Source organism: Falco naumanni, chromosome 18, assembly GCF_017639655.2.
Source record: "Falco naumanni isolate bFalNau1 chromosome 18, bFalNau1.pat, whole genome shotgun sequence".
Lineage (NCBI taxonomy): Eukaryota > Metazoa > Chordata > Aves > Falconiformes > Falconidae > Falco > Falco naumanni.
In genome coordinates this window covers 5745021-5763264 of record NC_054071.1, presented here as the reverse complement: position 1 = coordinate 5763264, position 18244 = coordinate 5745021, and the positions used below count along the sequence as shown (strand labels likewise).

The following is an 18244-nucleotide window of genomic DNA, read 5'->3' as shown; positions in this document are numbered from 1 at the left end:
AGGTCTCCGAAGGTCTAGATAATGCTCTGTATATATGGTTGTCCAAAATGCACCTGTGTCATACTTTAACAGCTTGGCAGCAACATATTGCCCAGGTTTAGATACATTAACTGTGGAGAGAGCATCTTCCTGTCTGAAATTTTGAAGAAAATCTCTCTCCCTCCGTGTCTTCACAGACCAACACCTCAGCTGTGAAGAGTGCCCCACAGAGCCAATCCGCTCCTGCTGTGGTCAGGGGGAAAGGAAGACCAGGACCACGCTCCATGTCCCTTTCTGATTCTTCCTGTGTGACCAGGGGAAGGGGGATGGTGCGGCGAATGAAGAGACGGGACGCAGCTTGATGCAAGCAAATGTCAATTTATTGTACAGAAGCACGAGGTTTTATAGACTTTCAGAAGCTGCGCGTTTTAAACAGATTGGTTCTTGAAGCTAAGCCTTGCATACTAGGCAATCCCTGATTGGTGGTTAACTGCCATCAATTAACTGCAAGGTGTTATCTTTCCTTGGCGCCATCCGTCTCCCACTCCCCTGTGCTCTGTAAACATGCCTCATCATGTTAATTGTTGTGTCTATTCACACTCCTCGTCCTCCCAGGGTTCGTGACCTACAAGCTCGAGCACATTCCCCTCAGCTAACTGATTGCCATGCATGGTCCTAGTTTGCAGACCGCTCCTGCATCTCCCCCTTCCTGTTGCACAAAAAGAACCTTTGAAACCGAACGAGTAAAAACAAGGTATAAGTAATAGAACAAATAAAAAAGCAACTAAGACATATTGTCAGTGTCAAAATAACCCACTGTCTCTGTTCCGTACAATTTTACAATTTTCCCTTTTTTGTTTTTGCACAGCTAGTACCAGGTTTGCCATGTTCTGCAGGGCCCTTGCAAACATGACAGCAACCAAGGTAATAGCAAACAAACAATACTGCCAATTGATTGAATGAATGCCAAAAAGGCTGAAATTTTCTCAGATTTTGATAACATGTTGCTGCAATGGGGCGCCTAAAATCCACGCAGCGCATACCATCAAAATCCTCACAGCCATATCCTTGAACCAACAACAAAAAGCAGTGGCAATTTTGACTCGCATTCTTAACTGCCTACCAAACAAGGTGATTTAACTCTAATGCTTTCCCTGCTGTTACTCCGGATAAGAGAAGAACCACTGCAATACGTTCCCATCATAGCCTCCTACTACATTAGCATCTACAAAAAGACAATTATCGACACTCAAAGTGTAAACAATATCATCTTCTTTTGGATTAACATTATACATAGGTGGAAAGGCACACCAAACAAGAACTGGTTCAGTCAAAAAGTTCAAAACTTAGCATGCCTTCTCTGAACATACCTCTGGGGTCATTCCCTTCATTCCCTCTCTTTTTTATGCAAAGAGAAACACTTTTACCATAACAGAGAAGCCCCTATTTACATCTCTGAGCCCGGACGCAAACCGCAGCTGTATGCTCCACCAGGCTCAGGGCAGAAATCATTCATGCAGTTACATAGCTATATATCTCTACAAGCGTGCAGACACCCATTAAACACTAGATAACCATGTTTATCTTTCCTATTCTCCTTCACAATACCTAGCTGTTCTCTCATCTCTTGTTAGGTCAAATATTCTCCAGTTTCCTCTCCTGTATATCTCCTCAGACATTCTCTATCCTCCCCTTTTTTGCTTGTTAGTTGCAAGGAGGCAAAGGGTGTATGTAGCTGGGTGACCATGACCTGCTTTATGTTACAATCAACTAAACACTGGATACAGAAAAAAAAAACATGGGAGACCTAAGGCAAACGTCACTAAGGTGGTTAAAGATAATTATAATAAATCCTGTAATACTTTTGAGTCATGGCCCAAAGTTTCCCAGCCGTGAGAAGAGACCAAAGGCATCCCGCCCCTGGCTCTGTTGCAGATCTTTGTTTTAAGGCTTTTGAGTTTTGTATACTTTTGTAAATTAATTCACAGTGGTCACTCAGATTCACATAACACATCCTATCAAAGTCTTCACACTTGTGTCCCTGTGCTAATAATAAAAATCAATACCAACTTGGTTCTGTAGCAACATATGATGGACAGAATCAACATCTGTTAATAAGCCAGAAAAAAAAATATTATTTGTAGTATTACTTTGTTTAGCAAGCCAGCAGCCTAATTTACTAAGCAAGTTAAGAGCGTGTACTATTCTTACAGAAGAGATTAGAGAAGCAAAAATCTGTTATGCTGCATTCCAGAACTCAGCCTGAGAATTACAGTCTGCTGTGAGTTCTGCGTTACAATCATTTGACACATGTTGGGGTTGCGATTGTGAAAGCTGCCCGTTTACAATTTTCATTGACATTATCACAGCTAGTTGTTTTAAAAGCATCCCTTGAGCTTCCTGATGTTCGACTTGTTGCAAAATATTCTGAAGCCAATCAATCAAGTTAGTATTAAAGTTAGTGACTCTCTAGGACCCTGCAAGACTGTGGCAAGACTCCCGCATCCTGACTGCCTTAATAGCCATCTCATTCATTTGCAAACAGTTGTCCCTGGGATACCTTGCCTGAGTCACAGAATCGGCACAGTTAATTTTCTCCAGCCAACTGCTCATAGTTAACAGCAATTCCCCGATTAAGGTTTTCAATCAAGGCCACTACACATAGCTCACAAAAATCAGATAACCACATCATATACTGTATCAGTTAGTACCATACAAAGCAATGACTTCCAATCATGCAGTGTGAGCGTATAAGGCTCTGCCATCACTTCAAGAAGGGACACAGCAAATGTATTATGAATCCTCCCTTCCCGCACTGCTTTGCTTAACCCTTTAACAGCCTCGTATTGCACAGGCTGCCACTCTGCAGGTTGATTTGTCTGACAAAATACTGACCATGCCATAGCGACTCCCAAAACCCATCACTGAAGTGTTTCCCACTTGCATTCCTGCCACCAATCCCTCAGACCCCCTTTCACCCTCCCCAGAAATACAATCAATGCATCAGGAGAGACAAGGGGGTGGGGGAAAGGTCTAGCTCCTTTTCCAGATCTATAGGACCTGGATCAAAAGGTTTATCAGTGTCAATAAAATCATTGTCCGAGTTGTCCTGTTCCCGTGCTTGGTCCTGTGCTGTGAGGGTCGCTGCAATCAGTGACAGAAGCTTTGGGGGCAGAGGAGGTGTGGACAGAATCTCCATCGCTGACGGTGTCTTGAGAAGAGTCGTGCTGTCGGTGGAATTTACAGCTTCCTCTGGTTTAGCACCGTTAGTAGAATTAGTCCACACTTGGCAAAGAGTAGTCAGAATTTGCCACCAAGATGCTAAATGCATTCCCGACACGGAGTTCCCCTCCGCGGCAGCATCATACAATTGGCTGCTGTATGTGCACACTTTCATTCTTTCAAAGTCTCTAAAGTTTCTTGGCTGCTCACCTGTCTCGATGAGTACAGGTGTTATCCTCGGGGTTTAGGTTGTCCGCCTAGTCCAGACAGCAAGTTCAGCCAAGCCGTCTCCTCCGGAACGCAGCCCTCTTCCACGAGCTGTCTTTTTTCCGTCCTTATTCTTCCAAGGCTTCGGAACACCACCATAGGGGTCACCATTTGAGGAAACTGAGGCACGGACTCCCTGATCTGACTAGAAGACCCTTCATGAGTCCATATACGTCTCTTTCTGGGGACGAAGCCTGATTCCCCGTTACGGATTTCCCACAGCTCACCTCTCAACTCCGGAGGGATTTCTGCCGGCTCCTGCTTCCTTTCAGCAGATCATTCAAAGTTCTGTGGGATTCGCTGCATGTCGCTCAGATAGGCGATTCGAGAGCCCTTCACGTTAGATCCTTAAACGCATCACGTCGGGGTCACCAATTTGCGGCGAATGAAGAGACGGGACGCAGCTTGATGCAAGCAAATGTCAATTTATTGTACAGAAGCACGAGGTTTTATAGACTTTCAGAAGCTGCGCGTTTTAAACAGATTGGTTCTTGAAGCTAAGCCTTGCATACTAGGCAATCCCTGATTGGTGGTTAACTGCCATCAATTAACTGCAAGGTGTTATCTTTCCTTGGCGCCATCCGTCTCCCACTCCCCTGTGCTCTGTAAACATGCCTCATCATGTTAATTGTTGTGTCTATTCACACTCCTCGTCCTCCCAGGGTTCGTGACCTACAAGCTCGAGCACATTCCCCTCAGCTAACTGATTGCCATGCATGGTCCTAGTTTGCAGACCGCTCCTGCAGGATGGTGAGCCCACTTTTAAACTGGAATCCTGTGTATGCACGTGAACTGAGAGGGAAGACAACTGCTAAGGGGCCATGCAAGAAGGCTGTCAGTTTAAGTTGCTGTTTAGTTACCCCATCATGTGGGTCAAGAAAGCAGAAGTGTTTGAGAAGGGCAAAAGAATAATTCTGACTCTTCTGAAAGGTGGATTGGCCATGAAATGAAGCAAAGTCAATGAACCTGCACAGGACATGCAGTTTTGGTGGGTAAAATGGGAGGGTGAACGTTGTCACATCCTCTGTAGAGGAATGAAGGCAGTGGGTTGTTTATCATTGATAATACGCAGCTGTGGCCTTGCCTCAAGGCAGTGGGTTATTGTCATGGACGATGTGCAGCTGTAGCTCATCCTGCTAAGTGGTTAAATAGCCCTGAGGCGTGTGGGAGAGAGGCTGGTTGGAGGAGGAGTGGTGTGGTCTGGCTTCTGGAGGAAGGAGAAACAGCATGGATGGTAGAATCTGGTGGCAAAGCCTTGTTGCAGCCAGCTAGTTTGTGCTGCAACAATTGGTACCTGCTGTGAGGCTGAGTTGGACTACGACTACAACAGCTGGTGTCCAATGTAGCTGAGACAAGCGGGAGAACCTGTGACCCATAACAGACACTGAGAGGTGAGCTATTGGCAACCAATTGATATGGGTGTATTGCAATATTTATTGTCCATCTTAACTCAAATTACAACTGAATCCCCATCACCTGGCAGCCAGACAACATCAACCCACAGCAAGCACAGTTGTTAGTTGCATCTGCATGGTCCTTCCCTCTGTGGATGCTGCTGCACAAAGGGTGATGAGGGCATAGTCCTGAGGGGCACATGGGGAGCCTTTACTGTTCACAAAAGGAGGGGATGGAGGGACACAGCATAGGGGCCCTGTTGGGGACACTGTCACTTTCAGGAGAGGAAGTCATCCATGACTCCTCCAGACCCATGGCCATCAGGCCCAGCTTTGCTGAGCCTTTGCCCAGACATACCTTCTTGGCCTCAGTGCACTTGCTTCAGAGATGTGTGTGGCCACTGCTGATGTCAGTTGAGGAGCCTAGGCTGTGGGAGGGCAGCAACCCCACAGGCGTCTAGGAATTATTCAGGTGGGGTGAAGAAAAATGAGGGCGATGGGGGGTAGCAATTCCTCTTCCCTTGTTGCTGCTGTGCTGGAGAAGGAGGCTCAGGCAGGACATGACAGCTGAATGGTTGACCAAAAATGATGAAAGAGCTGTGACATGCTGTAGAACATCACACCTGGCAATAAAAATGTAGGTAGAGCCCTGATCAACAACTGGCTTGGCAGCAACCAGCTATGTCTCCCCGCGTATCCTTCAGCCAATGCTAAGCAACAGCACAAAAGCAGGGCCAGGAAAAGATGCTTTTGCAGTGATCCCATCAAAAGAGGTGTGGCATTCAGCACTGTTCCTGGACACCAAGGGCTGTCGTCAAGATCCTGGACTATATGACCAGAGGTGTAGCCAGGAGATTGATGGGAATGATCATCCCAGTCTGCTCAGCACCCACCTGACACAATCTAGAACACTATGTCATCTTTGGGGCTGTAATGCAAGAAGGACCTTGACTAAGCAGAGTGAGTTCAGTGCAGAATGGACAGGATGGAGAGAGGACTAGAGCACTTGCTTGGGGATGAAAGGCTGCAGTAAACATCTTGATGAGCGTTGAGAAATTAATGCTTTGGTGGGAAACCTAAAAGCAGCTTTTGAGAGCTATGGTTGTTGAACTGTGTGAGGTAATTCTTCCAGCCTCACCTAGGCAGAGAAATTCAGATAACAGAGGGTCACGCTAAGTACACTCAAAGCAAGCCTTTGTTAAAAATCACGGCAGGACCACCCCTAAGAAACATATCTTTCCCCGGACATATTGGCAGGATATCTGCAGAGAAAATTATGACAATAAGGCATAGTATGGGATGCAGCAGAACTTTAATGAATCAAAAAAAGGAAGTGGGGTTGATATAAATGGAGGCCCAAGCACAGGGAACAACAGAATTCATGTCTGCCCAATGGCTCTTGCAGAGATGCCACCAGGTGTCCATCTGCCTGCCCCGAAGAGGGAACAAGGCCAGAAGGTGCTTCCTAGGTGGCCTTTGTGGTGTTTGCAGCCCAGGAGACCACAAGAGAATGGTCTTCCCCAGGGCCATGGCCAGCAGCTTTAGCAGGGGAAGCACCTCCTGCCGCAAATGCCGCTGCCCAAGCCAGAGAGGCTGAAGCCCCCGGAGTTGATGGGCACTCCCTCAGAGCTGAGGATGCTGCCAACGGCAGCGGAGGTGGAGGAGCCCACGGCGGTGTTCTGCGGGAAGGAGCTGAGGATGGGGCCGGGCAGGGTCACCACCACAGCAGGGGGCTCGATGACAATGTTGGAGTCCTGGCACTGCCTGACACAGGACTCGTTGCAGCTGTTGGCCAGCGGGGTCGGGCCGCAGGGCCGGCAGGGCATGCACGGGCTGTAGCAGGACATGCTTCAAGGCTGGAGGTGCACCTGGGAGAGAGAAGCAGGGCATGGGGGCTGGGTGAGGAGCAGCCCGTCATACCACAACGAGGGAGCCAAGGCACGAGCTGGAGACGAGAGCTGGAGGCTGTGTAGGGAGGCACAGGGGCTGCTTCTTCCCTATGGCCCAAAAGTGCCCTGCCGTGAGGGACCAAGCCCAGGCACCTTCCCACCTAGCCCATAGCTCAGGAGACACCTCAACCAAGACCCAGCCGCTCCCCATGCCACAACTTCAGCCCCATTCCCTGTCTCATGAAAGCTGCTCCAGGACCCATGGTAGGAGAAACCGGCAGCTATGTGCCCAGAAATCCCAGGGGAGGAGGAGGAGGAGGAGGAGGAGGAGAAAGGTCTTCAGACTCACCTTGTTCACAAGGAGACGGAGGCGAGAGAAGTGGATGAGAGAGTGAGGAGAAGGGCCTGCTTTTATACTGCCTCTGCACCGCCCCAGGCGCACAGTCACTGCACGCGGGCAGTAATTTTCCAGCAGGCTCATCTCCAAAGCAAAATGTCCTACCTAATGGCACATGTTGTGTTTTGGTTTCCGTCAGTGCTGCCATTTCATTTCCTCGTTTCTGACATGCTTGCTCTGCCGTGCAAGTGCCTTTCATGTGCTGGGATGAGACGCCCGGGGGTATCCTGGGCAGGACTGTGTCAGCGTGGGCAGAGGATGGCTCCTCAGTGGTGGAGGAGTCCCCGCGCAGGCAGGGGATGTTGGCTTGGGGCAGTGAAGTGCGAGTGTTTGCAGCTCCCTTGGCAGGAGGAGGCCCAGCTGTGCTCCACGCCGCACGTGTCAGCAAGCACCCGCAGACTCCTCGTTTTAAGGACGTGCCGTGTGCTTCTCTCTCTTCCCTCTGCCTCCGCTCGCTCCCACGGTCACTAGCCATGGCGTCTCCAGGCAGCCGGGCTGTGCCAATGGTTTCAGCCGTGTTCCTCTTGATGCCCTTTGCTCTGGGGAGAACACTTGCCAAGCTGCCCGAGTACGCAGGGCTGGTCTTCGGAAAGCCAAAGCCCACCTGACATTGAACCGTTCAAATCCTATGGAGGGCAACAAGAATATATTGTTTCAGTTCGGGCACCAGCCAAAGGGAGGCTTGGGCAAAGGCTGAATGGGGCAGTTTGATTTGGAGACAGGAGTTATGTGGAACTACTTCTTGACTATAGAAACCAGGCTGTGGTGAGGAGCTCTCCTGAATGCTCCGTGGAGGGAAATAAAGGTTTGCAGAATACATGTCCCTACCAGCTACGATTCATTCCTGAATCTCAGGGAATGCATCCCCTTTCAGCATAAGGGCTTTAGTATGCCTCCTTTCACACGTCCCAAAGGCCTCCTTAGAGTGGAGGACAACCCAGCACCATTGGCGAAGCCGGGAAGCTTCCCTCCACTTCCCGATGAGCAAGGGCTGTCAGGACCCTGCAGTGCCATGTGCCTGGGGACGTGCCCCTCTGCTCAGCGAGGGGATGTACTCAGAGGGGCCCTGGGTATAAAACCAACCCTCAGACTACATCGAGGAGGTGATGCTCTTCCCTGCCCTGCAGACATGGAGGCAGCTGGGACGCGTCCCAGGAGGGCAAGGCGATGCCTGCAGTAGGCAGGCTTCCTGGGATAGACTCTCCCTACCCACGGCGAGTCACACTCTAATTTTGGGTTGGCGTGTGTCAGCCCTTTGGCACGAGGCCAAGCCAGGAGCGCGGGCTGTCTGCAGGCCCGTGTCCCACCAGGGCTGAGGGCACTGCTTGCGCACCCCCAGAGGCTGCCACGACAGGGGTTGTCTTTGCCAAGGAAAGCAGCAAATGTCTTCCAGAAGGGGAAGTTTTCCCTGGGCGGAGCCATTTGAAACTGGCCGCGCAGCCCACCTGCCGACAGAGGCAATGATCAGCGACTGCTGGCGCGAGCAGAGGGGCAGGGAGGGACAGTCCTGCCCAGGGAGAAGGACGCGGCCTGTCCTCATTTGGAGAAGCTTTGGGCACTCAGGGGAGGACGGCATTGGTGGGAAGGCATGTGCACCTTCCTGCACAGGGTTTTGAAAACAACCTCACTGTATCGCCTGAGAATGATGTTCTCCATCTGCACAGAGCCCTCCAGTGCTCAGGGGCATGTCTTCTGGCCATGTTGACATGGTCCTGCTCAGGAAATCCTTGGGCTCCTCATCCCAATCTTCAAAAGAGCCTCCGTGCCCTAGTGGCCATGTCAGAAACGAGGAAATGAAATGGCAGCACTGACGGAAACCAAAACACAACATGTGCCATTAGGTAGGACATTTTGCTTTGGAGGTGAGCCTGCTGGAAAATTACTGCCCGCGTGCAGTGACTGTGCGCCTGGGGCGGTGCAGAGGCAGTATAAAAGCAGGCCCTTCTCCTCACTCTCTCATCCACTTCTCTCGCCTCCGTCTCCTTGTGAACAAGGTGAGTCTGAAGACCTTTCTCCTCCTCCTCCTCCTCCTCCTCCCCTGGGATTTCTGGGCACATAGCTGCCGGTTTCTCCTACCATGGGTCCTGGAGCAGCTTTCATGAGACAGGGAATGGGGCTGAAGTTGTGGCATGGGGAGCGGCTGGGTCTTGGTTGAGGTGTCTCCTGAGCTATGGGCTAGGTGGGAAGGTGCCTGGGCTTGGTCCCTCACGGCAGGGCACTTTTGGGCCATAGGGAAGAAGCAGCCCCTGTGCCTCCCTACACAGCCTCCAGCTCTCGTCTCCAGCTCGTGCCTTGGCTCCCTCGTTGTGGTATGACGGGCTGCTCCTCACCCAGCCCCCATGCCCTGCTTCTCTCTCCCAGGTGCACCTCCAGCCTTGAAGCATGTCCTGCTACAGCCCGTGCATGCCCTGCCGGCCCTGCGGCCCGACCCCGCTGGCCAACAGCTGCAACGAGCCCTGTGTCAGGCAGTGCCAGAGCTCCAACATTGTCATCGAGCCCCCTGCTGTGGTGGTGACCCTGCCCGGCCCCATCCTCAGCTCCTTCCCGCAGAACACCGCCGTGGGCTCCTCCACCTCCGCTGCCGTTGGCAGCATCCTCAGCTCTGAGGGAGTGCCCATCAACTCCGGGGGCTTCAGCCTCTCTGGCTTGGGCAGCGGCATTTGCGGCAGGAGGAGCTTCCCCTGCTAAAGCTGCTCCTGGCATAGAGGCCTCCGCTCACATCCCCCTCCTTTCCCTCTTTTGACTCATTAAAGTTCTGCTGCATCCCAGCCCGCGCCTTCATGTCATCCTTTTCTCAGCACACACTCTCCCAACATGCCCAGCGAGACAGCTGTTGCGCAGGGCTGGTTCTGGGAAGGAGTTGTTGGGGATGGCTGTGCAGCCGTTGTCAGCACAGGTTTGCATTGAGTGTGCTTAGTGGTGAATTGGGTGTACCCTCTGGTTTCTAAACTTCTCTGCCTACATGGATTCTACTGGGATAGAGTGACCCAAGGTAGTTCATGTATTACTTGCGCGTTGCTGTCTACTTTTCTTTTTCCTTGGTCATCTCAACGTTGTGAAGCAAGTAGTCAGGAGGACGAGAGATCAATATGTCATTGACAAGGCAGTGGCAAGACCTTCCCAGGAGAGCCTAGGAGAACCTGTCCTACCCACAGCATTGAGATTCAGAGTTGCTGGGTGATGAGAAGTCCAGGTGGAAAAGAAAAGCATGAGAACAGTAGCGAATATACTGCCACGGCATCTTTGGGAATACATTGTCAATAGATTTGGGAATACATCAGCTGTGGTCCACCGGCCTTGTGGTCTTGTAGATGCTTCAGTGATGCTTTTTGCAATCTTTTTTTCCTTCCAAAAAGCATTCAGGAGAGCTCCTTCACACTGCCTGTCTCCTCGGCTACCTAGCTGAGTCGCTTTTTCCCCATTGCTGGTCCTTTCAACTCGTTAAAGTTCTGCTGCATCCCTGCCCATGCCTTCGTGTCATCCTTTGCCCTGCAGATGCTCTCCTAAGATGCCCCGTGAAAGAGACGCATGTTGCTCAGGGCTGGGGCTGGGAGGGGGTTGTTGGGGGTGGCTGTGCAGTGACAGAGGCTTGCTTTGAGTATACTTAGTCACGCCTCGGGTGGCTGACCCTTTTCTTCCTATATTTCTCTTCCTATCTGGGGCTGGAGAGAATGACTCAATGCTCTTCAGTGACCACAGCTACTCCAGGCGTGGTTGTAGGCCTCCCACCAAAGCATTCTCTTCTCCACGCTCAGCGAGCCCCATGCCGCCAGCCTTTGCTCCCTTACCAAGTGCTCCAGCCCGCTCACCGTCCTGGCCACCCTCCGCTCAACTCACACCACTTGGTCAAAATCTTTCTTGCGTTAGAGCCCAAAATGGGACGCAGTGTTCTACATGCTGTCAGATGAGTGCCGAGCAGAGCAGGACCGTCGCTCCCATCGATCCCCTGGCTGTGCTCCTGCTCATATAGCCCAGGCTGTTGATGGCAGTCCTCGGTGTCTGGGAAGAGTGCTGGGAGTTGCACCTGCTTTGATGGTGTTACCTCAAAAGCAGCTCCCACAAGGCCAAGTGCAAGGCGCTGCACCTGCGTTGGGGCAGTCCTCAACGTCGATACAGAGTGGAGGAGAAGACGGTTGAGAGCAGCCCTGTGGAGAAGGGCTTATGGACAATGGTGGCTGAAAAAACTGGAGACGAGCCAGCAATGTGAGTAGTGCGTCCAGCCTGGCGTTCCCAGTATAAAAAAAGCCATGGACCTGTTAGCGCAGCCCCAGAGAAGGGCTACAAAAGGCATCAGAGGCCTGCAATAGGTCTCCTGGGATGAAGGGCTGAGGGAGTTTGTGGTTTTCAGCCTGGAGGAGAGAAGGCTCCGGGGAGCCCTTGTTGCAGCCTTTCGATATATAAAGGGGACTTAGAAGAAAGCCGGAGAGGACATTTAATCAAAGCCTGGGGTGACAGGACAAGGCGCAACAGTTTCAAACTGGAACAGGGTAGACTTAAGTTGGACATAAGGCAGAAATATGTTACGATGAGATGGTGAGACACTGGAAAAGGCTGCCCGGAGAATGACGGCATGACCCATTGTTGGAAGCGTTCAAGGTCTGGTTCAACGGAGCTTTGCGTGACGTGACGTAGTGACAGATATCCCTGGCCATGGCAGGAGCGTTGGTCTAGGTGATCTTTAAAGGTCTCTTCCAACCCCAAACCATCCCATGATTATATGGTTCTATGATAAGGCAAACTACTGCACTGTGTCGCTCAGTTTGAGAACACTGTGGATAGGATGGCTTCTCCTGGTGTGCCCTGGGAAGTTTGAACCTGTGTCTTCTCAATAGCATGTTCCTTCCTGACTACTTGCATCACGGACTTGAGCTTAGCAAGGAAAACAAAAAGGTGTGCACAACAAAGTGGATAGCAGTCACTGAACTCCATTGGCTAATCCTATCCCAACGCAAACAGGCAGAAAAATTTAGAGACCAGCAGGTCAGCCAAGGCATGACTAAGCATACTCAATGCCAGCCAGCGTTGACAAGCACTGCAAAAGCATCCCCCATAACCCCCTCCCAGCCCCAGCCCTGAGCAACATGCGTCTCTTTCACTGGGCATCTTGGGAGAGCATCTGCAGGGCAAAGGATGACACGAAGGCATGGGCTGGGATGCAGCAGAACTTTAATGAGTCAAAAGAGGGAAAGGAGGGTGATGTGAGCGGAGGCCTCAGTGCCAGAAGCAGCTTTAGCAGGGGAAGCACCTCCTGCCGCAAATGCCGCTGCCCAAGCCAGAGAGGCTGAAGCCCCCGGAGTTGATGGGCACTCCCTCAGAGCTGAGGATGCTGCCAACGGCAGCGGAGGTGGAGGAGCCCACGGCGGTGTTCTGCGGGAAGGAGCTGAGGATGGGGCCGGGCAGGGTCACCACCACGGCGGAGGGCTGGATGAAGACATTGGAGTCCTGGCACTGCCTGACACAGGGCTCGTTGCAGCTGTTGGCCAGCGGGGTCGGGCCGCAGGGCCGGCAGGGCATGCACGGGCTGTAGCAGGACATGCTTCAAGGCTGGAGGTGCACCTGGGAGAGAGAAGCAGGGCATGGGGGCTGGGTGAGGAGCAGCCCGTCATACCACAACGAGGGAGCCAAGGCACGAGCTGGAGGCGAGAGCTGGAGGCTGTGTAGGGAGACACAGGGGTGCTTCTTCCCTATGGCCCAAAAGTGCCCTGCCGTGAGGGACCAAGCCCAGGCACCTTCCCACCTAGCCCATAGCTCAGGAGACACCTCAACCAAGACCCAGCCGCTCCCCATGCCACAACTTCAGCCCCATTCCTTGTCTCATGAAAGCTGCTCCAGGACCCATGGTAGGAGAAACCGGCAGCTATGTGCCCAGAAATCCCAGAGGAGGAGGAGGAGGAGGAGGAAGGTCTTCAGACTCACCTTGTTCACAAGGAGACGGAGGCGAGAGAGGTGGATGAGAGAGTGAGGAGAAGGGCCTGCTTTTATACTGCCTCTGCACCGCCCCAGGCGCACAGTCACTGCACGCGGGCAGTAATTTTCCAGCAGGCTCACCTCCAAAGCAAAATGTCCTACCTAATGGCACATGTTGTGTTTTGGTTTCCGTCAGTGCTGCCATTTCATTTCCTCGTTTCTGACATGGCCACTAGGGCACGGAGGCTCTTTTGAAGATTGGGATGAGGAGCCCAAGGATTTCCTGAGCAGGACCATGTCAACATGGCCAGAAGACATGCCCCTGAGCACTGGAGGGCTCTGTGCAGATGGAGGACATCATTCTCAGGCGATACAGTGAGGTTGTTTTCAAAACCCTGTGCAGGAAGGTGCACATGCCTTCCCACCAATGCCGTCCTCCCCTGAGTGCCCAAAGCTTCTCCAAATGAGGACAGGCCGCGTCCTTCTCCCTGGGCAGGACTGTCCCTCCCTGCCCCTCTGCTCGCGCCAGCAGTCGCTGATCATTGCCTCTGTCGGCAGGTGGGCTGCGCGGCCGGTTTCAAATGGCTCCGCCCAGGGAAAACTTCCCCTTCTGGAAGACATTTGCTGCTTTCCTTGGCAAAGACAACCCCTGTCGTGGCAGCCTCTGGGGGTGCGCAAGCAGTGCCCTCAGCCCTGGTGGGACACGGGCCTGCAGACAGCCCGCGCTCCTGGCTTGGCCTCGTGCCAAAGGGCTGACACACGCCAACCCAAAATTAGAGTGTGACTCGCCGTGGGTAGGGAGAGTCTATCCCAGGAAGCCTGCCTACTGCAGGCATCGCCTTGCCCTCCTGGGACGCGTCCCAGCTGCCTCCATGTCTGCAGGGCAGGGAAGAGCATCACCTCCTCGATGTAGTCTGAGGGTTGGTTTTATACCCAGGGCCCCTCTGAGTACATCCCCTCGCTGAGCAGAGGGGCACGTCCCCAGGCACATGGCACTGCAGGGTCCTGCCAGCCCTTGCTCATCGGGAAGTGGAGGGAAGCTTCCCGGCTTCGCCAATGGTGCTGGGTTGTCCTCCACTCTAAGGAGGCCTTTGGGACGTGTGAAAGGAGGCATACTAAAGCCCTTATGCTGAAAGGGGATGCATTCCCTGAGATTCAGGAATGAATCGTAGCTGGTAGGGACATGTATTCTGCAAACCTTTATTTCCCTCCACGGAGCATTCAGGAGAGCTCCTCACCACAGCCTGGTTTCTATAGTCAAGAAGTAGTTCCACATAACTCCTGTCTCCAAGTCAAACTGCCCCATTCAGCCGTTGCCCAAGCCTCCCTTTGGCTGGTGCCCGAACTGAAACAATATATTCTTGTTGCCCTCCATAGGATTTGAACGGTTCAATGTCAGGTGGGCTTTGGCTTTCCGAAGACCAGCCCTGCGTACTCGGGCAGCTTGGCAAATGTTCTCCCCAGAGCAAAGGGCATCAAGAGGAACACGGCTGAAACCATTGGCACAGCCCGGCTGCCTGGAGACGCCATGGCTAGTGACCGTGGGAGCGAGCGGAGGCAGAGGGAAGAGAGAGAAGCACACGGCACGTCCTTAAAACGAGGAGTCTGCGGGTGCTTGCTGACACGTGCGGCGTGGAGCACAGCTGGGCCTCCTCCTGCCAAGGGAGCTGCAAACACTCGCACTTCACTGCCCCAAGCCAACATCCCCTGCCTGCGCGGGACTCCTCCACCACTGAGGAGCCATCCTCTGCCCACGCTGACACAGTCCTGCCCAGGATACCCCCGGGCGTCTCATCCCAGCACATGAAAGGCACTTGCACGGCAGAGCAAGCATGTCAGAAACGAGGAAATGAAATGGCAGCACTGACGGAAACCAAAACACAACATGTGCCATTAGGTAGGACATTTTGCTTTGGAGGTGAGCCTGCTGGAAAATTACTGCCCGCGTGCAGTGACTGTGCGCCTGGGGCGGTGCAGAGGCAGTATAAAAGCAGGCCCTTCTCCTCACTCTCTCATCCACTTCTCTCGCCTCCGTCTCCTTGTGAACAAGGTGAGTCTGAAGACCTTCCTACTCCTCCTCCTCCTCCTCCCCTGGGATTTCTTGGCACATAGCTGCCGGTTTCTCCTACCATGGGTCCTGGAGCAGCTTTCATGAGACAGGGAATGGGGCTGAAGTTGTGGCATGGGGAGCGGCTGGGTCTTGGTTGAGGTGTCTCCTGAGCTATGGGCTAGGTGGGAAGGTGCCTGGGCTTGGTCCCTCACGGCAGGGCACTTTTGGGCCATAGGGAAGAAGCAGCCCCTGTGCCTCCCTACACAGCCTCCAGCTCTCGTCTCCAGCTCGTGCCTTGGCTCCCTCGTTGTGGTATGACGGGCTGCTCCTCACCCAGCCCCCATGCCCTGCTTCTCTCTCCCAGGTGCACCTCCAGCCTTGAAGCATGTCCTGCTACAGCCCGTGCATGCCCTGCCGGCCCTGCGGCCCGACCCCGCTGGCCAACAGCTGCAACGAGCCCTGTGTCAGGCAGTGCCAGGACTCCAATGTCTTCATCCAGCCCTCCGCCGTGGTGGTGACCCTGCCCGGCCCCATCCTCAGCTCCTTCCCGCAGAACACCGCCGTGGGCTCCTCCACCTCCGCTGCCGTTGGCAGCATCCTCAGCTCTGAGGGAGTGCCCATCAACTCCGGGGGCTTCAGCCTCTCTGGCTTGGGCAGCGGCATTTGCGGCAGGAGGTGCTTCCCCTGCTAAAGCTGCTGGCCATGGCCCTGGGTTAGAAGGCACCCAGGGACCCACACGATGGTACCGCACTGGGGACGGAGCATCGGCTTGTTGCTTCCAGAGGGGCTGAGCAACCCCAGCACCCCTTGCAAAGGGATGGGGCAGCCTGGGCTCTTAGAAAGCACAGCCCACATCTGCCTTTCCCTGCTTCCACTCACTCTTTTGCCTCCTGTGTCCTTGTGCTCTTGTGGTCTCCTCAGCTGCGAGTACCAGAAAGGCAGCCTGGGGGTGGCCAGCTGGCCCCGCTCCCTCTGTGGGCAGGCAGATGGACAGCTGGCAGCATCTCTGCCTAGCTGAGGGCTGCAGACTCCTTTCTGCCCCTGGTGCTCCCTGCACTGGGGCCTTCACTCAGGGTGACCTTATTTCCCTCTTTTGACTCATTAAAGTTTTGCTGCATCCCAGCCCATGTCTCTGTGTCATCTTTCTCAGGCAGATGATCTCCCAGCACTTTCAGGATGGTTCTGTGAGGGGTCTGTTGGAAATAAATGTGAAGTGATTACTAGAAGCATCGTAGAGGGTCTTCCTGGGACTGACTGAAGTTGTTTTATTAAGAACCAGTTACCTGGTTCTTTGTAGTTTTAGGTAGAATGGTCTTGAGAACACATACATGGTTTGGGTTTTGCTGGACAGTGTTTGCTAAGCAGCAACCTTTTCAATCCAACCCATTCCCCAAATAGCAAGTAGGCTGGGTGTGGACAAGGGACTGGGAGGGGGACACAGGCAGGACAGCTGACTCAGACTGACCAAAGGGATAGTCCATACAATATGACATCATGGTCAGCAATACATTCTAAGAGAAAGAACAGTGAGCATCAGGAGACATTCATTATTAAGGAGTTTCTCTTCTGAAACAACTGCTTAGTGCATTGTGCTCTGCTTCGCAGGAGTGGCTGGACATTGCCTGCTGATGGCAAGTAGAGAATAAGTCCTTTTGCTTTGCTTCATTTCCACACATTTTCCCTGCTTTACTTCATTCAACTACCTTTATCTCGACCCATCTGGTTTTAATCTTATTTTCTCCCCCCTTTCTCTCTGAGGAAGGGCAGTGATAGAGCGCCTTGGTGGGCACCTGGCAGCCAGACAAGGTCAACTCACCACAATCTTTTTGGTGTTCACCATGGGACTCGGGACATCAGCAGTTTCGAATTGAGCATGGTATAGCTGTAGTAGTTACTAACTGGCATGCTTTTGTGTGAGTTTAAGAGTGCACTTGCTGCACACTTTATCTCTTTATTTTGCTAAGCCTGGGAATACATTCACAGAACCAAAGACTATGGCTTTGCCCTGGCACTGATGCCCTTACTGTGCTGGGGGAGCTATCTACTGGAGAGGGTGAGGAAATACACCCTCTCCCAGTCTAGGACTGCTGTGAGTTGTTTCGTTGTGCAGGCTCCTGAGGTCCTTATTCACCCTAATGTGAGGTATTTAATGTTACCTAATTAACACTGTTGGCTTAATGTGGGGTTTGCAGAATCTGATGTCAGGCTGGTGTAAGAGGAGGCAATTTTTGGGTGCAGCAACGGTGAAACATGCCCTGAGGTGATTGTTCCCTGGGTGACAACTGCTTGAAAACCAGCTGCTTTTAGCGTGGTACTGGGGCTTGCAGTGAGTCTGTCAAGCCATGATTCAGTGCTATCAGAGGATAGTGGTTAAGACAAGGACCCAAACTACCTCCAAGAATGCCATGATTGAGCCAGGCATCCAAACTACAATTAAGAACGTGGCAGTTGAGGCAGAGACTTAAACCCCATCTGAGAACACCATGGTTGAGACAAGGAACCAAACACCACCTACAGTAATTGCTGCAGTAGTGAAAAAGAAATAGCAGACAATGAGGTCAATGGGTCTATGTCATTGATTAGTAAGGGAGTGAGGAGGAGGAAGAGTCTGATGGGTAAGCAGGTACTTCAGCAAAGAAATGGGAGGAAGAAGTGAGAGAAATCACTCAAGAGACGAAGTACCCAGTCCCTGACCTTGAGAGAACCTGGGGAGTTCTGGTGGAAAGAGTACAGGCACCAGACAGGTAAGCAGATTACTGCCTGGCAACTCCAGTGCTGGGAGAGTGGGGTCAATGGTCAGGAACTGGAAGGTAAGGAAGCCCAACAGCTGAGATCCCTCGCTAGGGACTGGGGAGCTGATTGTGGAATTGGAAAAGAGGCAATGAAATACAGTCTTGGGAGGTGTCTCCTGTCAAGTGTGAGAGCAAGATATCTGTTCATGGAAGATTTTGTGGTTTAGCAAGGAAGGTGGACTACCACTTAGGAAGGCATCAAGTACCTGAGAGAATTAGTGGTGCTGGAAGTCATCTACCATGATCTCAATGACAACAAGGTCTCCGAAGGTCTAGATAATGCTCTGTATATATGGTTGTCCAAAATGCACCTGTGTCATACTTTAACAGCTTGGCAGCAACATATT

The 18244-nt window shown here is 52.4% G+C and overlaps 4 pseudogenes; 2 read left to right on the top strand and 2 right to left on the bottom strand.

Moving 5' to 3' along the window:
* Positions 1 to 6403: 6403 nt before the first annotated feature.
* Positions 6404 to 7623, bottom strand: LOC121099138 (annotated as a pseudogene).
* Positions 7622 to 9836, top strand: LOC121099137 (annotated as a pseudogene).
* A 2541-nt stretch (positions 9837 to 12377) lies between these two features.
* On the bottom strand, positions 12378 to 13260 carry LOC121099136 (annotated as a pseudogene).
* Positions 13261 to 14909: 1649 nt separating this feature from the next.
* LOC121099135 lies at positions 14910 to 15796 on the top strand (annotated as a pseudogene).
* Positions 15797 to 18244: the final 2448 nt, after the last annotated feature.